A 9,739-nucleotide genomic window follows, 5' to 3' on the forward strand; every position below is an offset into this window, starting at 1 on the left:
ACACTGGAGGCGATCGCAGTCTTAGCCAAAAGGCCGAGAAGCGATAACCCCCGCTGGTTGCTTCCAGCGCCCACCTCCCGGAGCAGTTCTCCCCCTGCCGTGGCGCAGTGGTTTCAACTGCGCATAACAACGGCTGAGTCTCAGCACCTCCTCCCGAGCGCGCCTCGTCGCACCGCTCAACCTTGCCGGGGGCGGCGTTTTATTTCCTTTTCACAAACGCACGAGGCTCGGCCACACGGCAGAGCCTGCCAAAAATAGTTTTAACTCATTGGCGTCCCTCTCCACGGAAGTCTTTAGTAAAAGGCGAAAGACTTGTACGTTATGAAGAGAAACCCGAGTAAGTACGGGCCCCTCCTCCAGAGCCGCCGACGAGCCTAGTCGTCCCGGCCACTACCCTCACGGTAAGCCTCACTCTGCCTCTCGAGTCCCAAGTACCAGGCCACGCCCGTTCCCCTACCCCTCCCCAGGTCATGGCAGGCTCTATCCAATCGGGCTGCGGAGAGACGAAGGCCTGGCTTTTGGACAGAGGCTACCGAACGACTCGGGCTCTTGTAGCCTCTCGATGACGAGTGAGAGAAAGGGAGGGGAAATGTGGCCGATCGCTTCTCGGCCTTTTGGCCAAGACTGCAATGGCCTCCTCTTTCTGGTTAAAACCTTTGCCGGTTTGGGGCTTCGTTTTGTGTCACCAGCTTTTCTGGGAGGAGATTCACCTCATTCCTTGTGAATAAAATTTCAACTTTGCCGTAGCTGAAAAACTTTTGCAACAAGGAATTCATTGGTCCCGAGGACTGCCTACCTGTCCTCTGCCGGACTGCCACCTTGACCAGACCAAAGACGAGAAGGTAAGTGTGTTTTATTCACCGATTTAGCAGTTGTAGCAGGTTTTCTTGCTTCATTTGAGGTGTTTTAGTTTCTTGTATCCTTTCTACGCTGCGGTTCCTCCACCGTGTTGGCCAACCGTGCCGGGCCTACGGAGGCGCCGCAGTGTCCCCTCCCCACCTTCTGAGAGGCTCTATCCAATCGGAGAAATGAAGGCCTGGCTTTTGGACACAGGCTACCGAGCATCCGAAATACTCGGGCTCTCGATGACGAGTGGGAGAAAGGGAGGGGAAGTGCAGGGCACATTTAACAGCCATGCCGGTCCCAAATATCCCCTCGTCGTCTGCCAATCATAAAGTGCAAATCTCGCTGCCTTCTTCGAGGCTTCAGCTGGCCGCCCCCCCTCGACTGGCGCCTTTTTCGGGCCGGCGTCCGGCAGAGCGACGAACCTCTGCGTTTGGGTCAGTATTTTGGTTTTACACAAGGCAGGAGAAGGGTGCACCGCCCCCGGAGGCACTGCAATACCGGGTCGATGCGTGGAGTGGACGGAGCAAGCCCCTCGTCTCAGCTCCCGGTGCTAAAAATCCATTTAATATGTTGCCCCCTTATAGGGGACATATCAGATATTAAACTGATAAGAACAGATACTACACTTGATCTTAGCCAAAAGGCCGAGAAGCGATAACCCCCGCTGGTTGCTTCCAGCGCCCACCTCCCGGAGCAGTTCTCCCCCTGCCGTGGCGCAGTGGTTTCAACTGCGCATAACAACGGCTGAGTCTCAGCACCTCCTCCCGAGCGCGCCTCGTCGCACCGCTCAACCTTGCCGGGGGCGGCGTTTTATTTCCTTTTCACAAACGCACGAGGCTCGGCCACACGGCAGAGCCTGCCAAAAATAGTTTTAACTCATTGGCGTCCCTCTCCACGGAAGTCTTTAGTAAAAGGCGAAAGACTTGTACGTTATGAAGAGAAACCCGAGTAAGTACGGGCCCCTCCTCCAGAGCCGCCGACGAGCCTAGTCGTCCCGGCCACTACCCTCACGGTAAGCCTCACTCTGCCTCTCGAGTCCCAAGTACCAGGCCACGCCCGTTCCCCTACCCCTCCCCAGGTCATGGCAGGCTCTATCCAATCGGGCTGCGGAGAGACGAAGGCCTGGCTTTTGGACAGAGGCTACCGAACGACTCGGGCTCTTGTAGCCTCTCGATGACGAGTGAGAGAAAGGGAGGGGAAATGTGGCCGATCGCTTCTCGGCCTTTTGGCCAAGACTGCAATGGCCTCCTCTTTCTGGTTAAAACCTTTGCCGGTTTGGGGCTTCGTTTTGTGTCACCAGCTTTTCTGGGAGGAGATTCACCTCATTCCTTGTGAATAAAATTTCAACTTTGCCGTAGCTGAAAAACTTTTGCAACAAGGAATTCATTGGTCCCGAGGACTGCCTACCTGTCCTCTGCCGGACTGCCACCTTGACCAGACCAAAGACGAGAAGGTAAGTGTGTTTTATTCACCGATTTAGCAGTTGTAGCAGGTTTTCTTGCTTCATTTGAGGTGTTTTAGTTTCTTGTATCCTTTCTACGCTGCGGTTCCTCCACCGTGTTGGCCAACCGTGCCGGGCCTACGGAGGCGCCGCAGTGTCCCCTCCCCACCTTCTGAGAGGCTCTATCCAATCGGAGAAATGAAGGCCTGGCTTTTGGACACAGGCTACCGAGCATCCGAAATACTCGGGCTCTCGATGACGAGTGGGAGAAAGGGAGGGGAAGTGCAGGGCACATTTAACAGCCATGCCGGTCCCAAATATCCCCTCGTCGTCTGCCAATCATAAAGTGCAAATCTCGCTGCCTTCTTCGAGGCTTCAGCTGGCCGCCCCCCCTCGACTGGCGCCTTTTTCGGGCCGGCGTCCGGCAGAGCGACGAACCTCTGCGTTTGGGTCAGTATTTTGGTTTTACACAAGGCAGGAGAAGGGTGCACCGCCCCCGGAGGCACTGCAATACCGGGTCGATGCGTGGAGTGGACGGAGCAAGCCCCTCGTCTCAGCTCCCGGTGCTAAAAATCCATTTAATATGTTGCCCCCTTATAGGGGACATATCAGATATTAAACTGATAAGAACAGATACTACACTTGATCTTAGCCAAAAGGCCGAGAAGCGATAACCCCCGCTGGTTGCTTCCAGCGCCCACCTCCCGGAGCAGTTCTCCCCCTGCCGTGGCGCAGTGGTTTCAACTGCGCATAACAACGGCTGAGTCTCAGCACCTCCTCCCGAGCGCGCCTCGTCGCACCGCTCAACCTTGCCGGGGGCGGCGTTTTATTTCCTTTTCACAAACGCACGAGGCTCGGCCACACGGCAGAGCCTGCCAAAAATAGTTTTAACTCATTGGCGTCCCTCTCCACGGAAGTCTTTAGTAAAAGGCGAAAGACTTGTACGTTATGAAGAGAAACCCGAGTAAGTACGGGCCCCTCCTCCAGAGCCGCCGACGAGCCTAGTCGTCCCGGCCACTACCCTCACGGTAAGCCTCACTCTGCCTCTCGAGTCCCAAGTACCAGGCCACGCCCGTTCCCCTACCCCTCCCCAGGTCATGGCAGGCTCTATCCAATCGGGCTGCGGAGAGACGAAGGCCTGGCTTTTGGACAGAGGCTACCGAACGACTCGGGCTCTTGTAGCCTCTCGATGACGAGTGAGAGAAAGGGAGGGGAAATGTGGCCGATCGCTTCTCGGCCTTTTGGCCAAGACTGCAATGGCCTCCTCTTTCTGGTTAAAACCTTTGCCGGTTTGGGGCTTCGTTTTGTGTCACCAGCTTTTCTGGGAGGAGATTCACCTCATTCCTTGTGAATAAAATTTCAACTTTGCCGTAGCTGAAAAACTTTTGCAACAAGGAATTCATTGGTCCCGAGGACTGCCTACCTGTCCTCTGCCGGACTGCCACCTTGACCAGACCAAAGACGAGAAGGTAAGTGTGTTTTATTCACCGATTTAGCAGTTGTAGCAGGTTTTCTTGCTTCATTTGAGGTGTTTTAGTTTCTTGTATCCTTTCTACGCTGCGGTTCCTCCACCGTGTTGGCCAACCGTGCCGGGCCTACGGAGGCGCCGCAGTGTCCCCTCCCCACCTTCTGAGAGGCTCTATCCAATCGGAGAAATGAAGGCCTGGCTTTTGGACACAGGCTACCGAGCATCCGAAATACTCGGGCTCTCGATGACGAGTGGGAGAAAGGGAGGGGAAGTGCAGGGCACATTTAACAGCCATGCCGGTCCCAAATATCCCCTCGTCGTCTGCCAATCATAAAGTGCAAATCTCGCTGCCTTCTTCGAGGCTTCAGCTGGCCGCCCCCCCTCGACTGGCGCCTTTTTCGGGCCGGCGTCCGGCAGAGCGACGACCTCTGCGTTTGGGTCAGTATTTTGGTTTTACACAAGGCAGGAGAAGGGTGCACCGCCCCCGGAGGCACTGCAATACCGGGTCGATGCGTGGAGTGGACGGAGCAAGCCCCTCGTCTCAGCTCCCGGTGCTAAAAATCCATTTAATATGTTGCCCCCTTATAGGGGACATATCAGATATTAAACTGATAAGAACAGATACTACACTTGATCTTAGCCAAAAGGCCGAGAAGCGATAACCCCCGCTGGTTGCTTCCAGCGCCCACCTCCCGGAGCAGTTCTCCCCCTGCCGTGGCGCAGTGGTTTCAACTGCGCATAACAACGGCTGAGTCTCAGCACCTCCTCCCGAGCGCGCCTCGTCGCACCGCTCAACCTTGCCGGGGGCGGCGTTTTATTTCCTTTTCACAAACGCACGAGGCTCGGCCACACGGCAGAGCCTGCCAAAAATAGTTTTAACTCATTGGCGTCCCTCTCCACGGAAGTCTTTAGTAAAAGGCGAAAGACTTGTACGTTATGAAGAGAAACCCGAGTAAGTACGGGCCCCTCCTCCAGAGCCGCCGACGAGCCTAGTCGTCCCGGCCACTACCCTCACGGTAAGCCTCACTCTGCCTCTCGAGTCCCAAGTACCAGGCCACGCCCGTTCCCCTACCCCTCCCCAGGTCATGGCAGGCTCTATCCAATCGGGCTGCGGAGAGACGAAGGCCTGGCTTTTGGACAGAGGCTACCGAACGACTCGGGCTCTTGTAGCCTCTCGATGACGAGTGAGAGAAAGGGAGGGGAAATGTGGCCGATCGCTTCTCGGCCTTTTGGCCAAGACTGCAATGGCCTCCTCTTTCTGGTTAAAACCTTTGCCGGTTTGGGGCTTCGTTTTGTGTCACCAGCTTTTCTGGGAGGAGATTCACCTCATTCCTTGTGAATAAAATTTCAACTTTGCCGTAGCTGAAAAACTTTTGCAACAAGGAATTCATTGGTCCCGAGGACTGCCTACCTGTCCTCTGCCGGACTGCCACCTTGACCAGACCAAAGACGAGAAGGTAAGTGTGTTTTATTCACCGATTTAGCAGTTGTAGCAGGTTTTCTTGCTTCATTTGAGGTGTTTTAGTTTCTTGTATCCTTTCTACGCTGCGGTTCCTCCACCGTGTTGGCCAACCGTGCCGGGCCTACGGAGGCGCCGCAGTGTCCCCTCCCCACCTTCTGAGAGGCTCTATCCAATCGGAGAAATGAAGGCCTGGCTTTTGGACACAGGCTACCGAGCATCCGAAATACTCGGGCTCTCGATGACGAGTGGGAGAAAGGGAGGGGAAGTGCAGGGCACATTTAACAGCCATGCCGGTCCCAAATATCCCCTCGTCGTCTGCCAATCATAAAGTGCAAATCTCGCTGCCTTCTTCGAGGCTTCAGCTGGCCGCCCCCCCTCGACTGGCGCCTTTTTCGGGCCGGCGTCCGGCAGAGCGACGACCTCTGCGTTTGGGTCAGTATTTTGGTTTTACACAAGGCAGGAGAAGGGTGCACCGCCCCCGGAGGCACTGCAATACCGGGTCGATGCGTGGAGTGGACGGAGCAAGCCCCTCGTCTCAGCTCCCGGTGCTAAAAATCCATTTAATATGTTGCCCCCTTATAGGGGACATATCAGATATTAAACTGATAAGAACAGATACTACACTTGATCTTAGCCAAAAGGCCGAGAAGCGATAACCCCCGCTGGTTGCTTCCAGCGCCCACCTCCCGGAGCAGTTCTCCCCCTGCCGTGGCGCAGTGGTTTCAACTGCGCATAACAACGGCTGAGTCTCAGCACCTCCTCCCGAGCGCGCCTCGTCGCACCGCTCAACCTTGCCGGGGGCGGCGTTTTATTTCCTTTTCACAAACGCACGAGGCTCGGCCACACGGCAGAGCCTGCCAAAAATAGTTTTAACTCATTGGCGTCCCTCTCCACGGAAGTCTTTAGTAAAAGGCGAAAGACTTGTACGTTATGAAGAGAAACCCGAGTAAGTACGGGCCCCTCCTCCAGAGCCGCCGACGAGCCTAGTCGTCCCGGCCACTACCCTCACGGTAAGCCTCACTCTGCCTCTCGAGTCCCAAGTACCAGGCCACGCCCGTTCCCCTACCCCTCCCCAGGTCATGGCAGGCTCTATCCAATCGGGCTGCGGAGAGACGAAGGCCTGGCTTTTGGACAGAGGCTACCGAACGACTCGGGCTCTTGTAGCCTCTCGATGACGAGTGAGAGAAAGGGAGGGGAAATGTGGCCGATCGCTTCTCGGCCTTTTGGCCAAGACTGCAATGGCCTCCTCTTTCTGGTTAAAACCTTTGCCGGTTTGGGGCTTCGTTTTGTGTCACCAGCTTTTCTGGGAGGAGATTCACCTCATTCCTTGTGAATAAAATTTCAACTTTGCCGTAGCTGAAAAACTTTTGCAACAAGGAATTCATTGGTCCCGAGGACTGCCTACCTGTCCTCTGCCGGACTGCCACCTTGACCAGACCAAAGACGAGAAGGTAAGTGTGTTTTATTCACCGATTTAGCAGTTGTAGCAGGTTTTCTTGCTTCATTTGAGGTGTTTTAGTTTCTTGTATCCTTTCTACGCTGCGGTTCCTCCACCGTGTTGGCCAACCGTGCCGGGCCTACGGAGGCGCCGCAGTGTCCCCTCCCCACCTTCTGAGAGGCTCTATCCAATCGGAGAAATGAAGGCCTGGCTTTTGGACACAGGCTACCGAGCATCCGAAATACTCGGGCTCTCGATGACGAGTGGGAGAAAGGGAGGGGAAGTGCAGGGCACATTTAACAGCCATGCCGGTCCCAAATATCCCCTCGTCGTCTGCCAATCATAAAGTGCAAATCTCGCTGCCTTCTTCGAGGCTTCAGCTGGCCGCCCCCCCTCGACTGGCGCCTTTTTCGGGCCGGCGTCCGGCAGAGCGACGACCTCTGCGTTTGGGTCAGTATTTTGGTTTTACACAAGGCAGGAGAAGGGTGCACCGCCCCCGGAGGCACTGCAATACCGGGTCGATGCGTGGAGTGGACGGAGCAAGCCCCTCGTCTCAGCTCCCGGTGCTAAAAATCCATTTAATATGTTGCCCCCTTATAGGGGACATATCAGATATTAAACTGATAAGAACAGATACTACACTTGATCTTAGCCAAAAGGCCGAGAAGCGATAACCCCCGCTGGTTGCTTCCAGCGCCCACCTCCCGGAGCAGTTCTCCCCCTGCCGTGGCGCAGTGGTTTCAACTGCGCATAACAACGGCTGAGTCTCAGCACCTCCTCCCGAGCGCGCCTCGTCGCACCGCTCAACCTTGCCGGGGGCGGCGTTTTATTTCCTTTTCACAAACGCACGAGGCTCGGCCACACGGCAGAGCCTGCCAAAAATAGTTTTAACTCATTGGCGTCCCTCTCCACGGAAGTCTTTAGTAAAAGGCGAAAGACTTGTACGTTATGAAGAGAAACCCGAGTAAGTACGGGCCCCTCCTCCAGAGCCGCCGACGAGCCTAGTCGTCCCGGCCACTACCCTCACGGTAAGCCTCACTCTGCCTCTCGAGTCCCAAGTACCAGGCCACGCCCGTTCCCCTACCCCTCCCCAGGTCATGGCAGGCTCTATCCAATCGGGCTGCGGAGAGACGAAGGCCTGGCTTTTGGACAGAGGCTACCGAACGACTCGGGCTCTTGTAGCCTCTCGATGACGAGTGAGAGAAAGGGAGGGGAAATGTGGCCGATCGCTTCTCGGCCTTTTGGCCAAGACTGCAATGGCCTCCTCTTTCTGGTTAAAACCTTTGCCGGTTTGGGGCTTCGTTTTGTGTCACCAGCTTTTCTGGGAGGAGATTCACCTCATTCCTTGTGAATAAAATTTCAACTTTGCCGTAGCTGAAAAACTTTTGCAACAAGGAATTCATTGGTCCCGAGGACTGCCTACCTGTCCTCTGCCGGACTGCCACCTTGACCAGACCAAAGACGAGAAGGTAAGTGTGTTTTATTCACCGATTTAGCAGTTGTAGCAGGTTTTCTTGCTTCATTTGAGGTGTTTTAGTTTCTTGTATCCTTTCTACGCTGCGGTTCCTCCACCGTGTTGGCCAACCGTGCCGGGCCTACGGAGGCGCCGCAGTGTCCCCTCCCCACCTTCTGAGAGGCTCTATCCAATCGGAGAAATGAAGGCCTGGCTTTTGGACACAGGCTACCGAGCATCCGAAATACTCGGGCTCTCGATGACGAGTGGGAGAAAGGGAGGGGAAGTGCAGGGCACATTTAACAGCCATGCCGGTCCCAAATATCCCCTCGTCGTCTGCCAATCATAAAGTGCAAATCTCGCTGCCTTCTTCGAGGCTTCAGCTGGCCGCCCCCCCTCGACTGGCGCCTTTTTCGGGCCGGCGTCCGGCAGAGCGACGAACCTCTGCGTTTGGGTCAGTATTTTGGTTTTACACAAGGCAGGAGAAGGGTGCACCGCCCCCGGAGGCACTGCAATACCGGGTCGATGCGTGGAGTGGACGGAGCAAGCCCCTCGTCTCAGCTCCCGGTGCTAAAAATCCATTTAATATGTTGCCCCCTTATAGGGGACATATCAGATATTAAACTGATAAGAACAGATTTTTTCTTTTGAGAAAAATTTTATTGACACTCAATTCAAACATGATTCATAATATGTCAATTCCAAGTTACCTTTTAAAATACAACACGTCAATAATAGATAAATGTTCTCTGTAAAACAACATTTAAAAAAAGTGTTTAAAATGCATTACAGATAACGTCATAAATTAAAGGTATAAAATGGTTTTCAGCTTGTCCATGTCTGAGTGTCTGTTAAAAGTCTTCAAAGCGGAGTGCATTTGTTAAAATAAAACTCACAAAAAATAAATGGATAATAAAAGCTCTTCTCCAAGTCCACTGTTGTGCAGGAGTGTAGTGAGTCCCTATCAAAGGGGAACTCATTCAGCTCCCCCAAACAGATTTGGACTCTCGGGATCTTGTGCAGGCGCTCAGAGGAGACCCTCACCCTGTAGCTCCTTCCCACCAACCTCACCCGGAGGGTCAGGCCGCCGCTGCCTTGAACTTTCCTTGTGTGGCTCCGGCTCCTCCGTCCGAATGGGCACAGAGGCGATTCTTCTTTGTGGCTGTGTCCTAGGCCCGCCGCCTGCAGCTCTGGCCGTTTGGACCGTTGCTGCGGCCATCCGGATCACAGCCACGGGGGGATCTGCATGTGCTTTCTTGCCAGCAAGTTTCTGGAGGTCCATATGGCGTCTTTGATGGCGGCTAGGGTGAGCCACTGTTTGGCAAATGTACGTGCTGGTATCTGATTTCCTTGGCTCACCCCGTACAGCACCAGCTGTGGTGTGAGGACCTCCCTTGCTGGCAAGTACGGGAATTGCAAGGAGCCGGCCGTTGCCCACTGTTCTACGGCAGCGCTGCACTCCCAGAGCAGATGCCTTACCGACTCAGGCGCGCCACAACCTGGTCGGGGGCAAGTTGAGTGCGCCGACATGCCCCGGGAGTGCATTACGGACCTGACTGGGAGGATCTCATGAGCCACCATCCATGACAGGTCCCGGAGTCTGTTTGGAAGAGCTGGATGGTTCACGTTGC

The 9,739-nt window shown here is 54.8% G+C and overlaps 11 non-coding genes and 1 pseudogene across 11 annotated transcripts; all 12 read right to left on the reverse strand.

The window, feature by feature from the left end:
* Positions 1-228: 228 nt before the first annotated feature.
* On the reverse strand, positions 229-341 carry LOC119919193. The gene has a single exon (XR_005447647.1). It is a non-coding gene; the product is annotated as a U5 spliceosomal RNA (small nuclear RNA).
* A 969-nt stretch (positions 342-1,310) lies between these two features.
* LOC119919191 lies at positions 1,311-1,502 on the reverse strand. Its single transcript, XR_005447646.1, has one exon. It is a non-coding gene; the product is annotated as a U2 spliceosomal RNA (small nuclear RNA).
* A 183-nt stretch (positions 1,503-1,685) lies between these two features.
* On the reverse strand, positions 1,686-1,798 carry LOC119919194. Its single transcript, XR_005447648.1, has one exon. It is a non-coding gene; the product is annotated as a U5 spliceosomal RNA (small nuclear RNA).
* A 969-nt stretch (positions 1,799-2,767) lies between these two features.
* On the reverse strand, positions 2,768-2,959 carry LOC119919200. The gene has a single exon (XR_005447653.1). It is a non-coding gene; the product is annotated as a U2 spliceosomal RNA (small nuclear RNA).
* Positions 2,960-3,142: 183 nt separating this feature from the next.
* Positions 3,143-3,255, reverse strand: LOC119919195. The gene has a single exon (XR_005447649.1). It is a non-coding gene; the product is annotated as a U5 spliceosomal RNA (small nuclear RNA).
* Positions 3,256-4,223: 968 nt separating this feature from the next.
* On the reverse strand, positions 4,224-4,415 carry LOC119919201. Its single transcript, XR_005447654.1, has one exon. It is a non-coding gene; the product is annotated as a U2 spliceosomal RNA (small nuclear RNA).
* Positions 4,416-4,598: 183 nt separating this feature from the next.
* Positions 4,599-4,711, reverse strand: LOC119919197. Its single transcript, XR_005447650.1, has one exon. It is a non-coding gene; the product is annotated as a U5 spliceosomal RNA (small nuclear RNA).
* Positions 4,712-5,679: 968 nt separating this feature from the next.
* On the reverse strand, positions 5,680-5,871 carry LOC119919202. Its single transcript, XR_005447655.1, has one exon. It is a non-coding gene; the product is annotated as a U2 spliceosomal RNA (small nuclear RNA).
* A 183-nt stretch (positions 5,872-6,054) lies between these two features.
* On the reverse strand, positions 6,055-6,167 carry LOC119919198. Its single transcript, XR_005447651.1, has one exon. It is a non-coding gene; the product is annotated as a U5 spliceosomal RNA (small nuclear RNA).
* A 968-nt stretch (positions 6,168-7,135) lies between these two features.
* LOC119919203 lies at positions 7,136-7,327 on the reverse strand. Its single transcript, XR_005447656.1, has one exon. It is a non-coding gene; the product is annotated as a U2 spliceosomal RNA (small nuclear RNA).
* Positions 7,328-7,510: 183 nt separating this feature from the next.
* On the reverse strand, positions 7,511-7,623 carry LOC119919199. Its single transcript, XR_005447652.1, has one exon. It is a non-coding gene; the product is annotated as a U5 spliceosomal RNA (small nuclear RNA).
* Positions 7,624-8,592: 969 nt separating this feature from the next.
* Positions 8,593-8,767, reverse strand: LOC119919192 (annotated as a pseudogene).
* Between the last annotated feature and the right edge of the window lie 972 nt (positions 8,768-9,739).

The sequence above is a fragment of the Micropterus salmoides genome, unplaced genomic scaffold (assembly GCF_014851395.1).
Source record: "Micropterus salmoides isolate LMB-PRFRI ecotype aquatic unplaced genomic scaffold, ASM1485139v1 Ms_hic_scaffold_2607, whole genome shotgun sequence".
Lineage (NCBI taxonomy): Eukaryota > Metazoa > Chordata > Actinopteri > Centrarchiformes > Centrarchidae > Micropterus > Micropterus salmoides.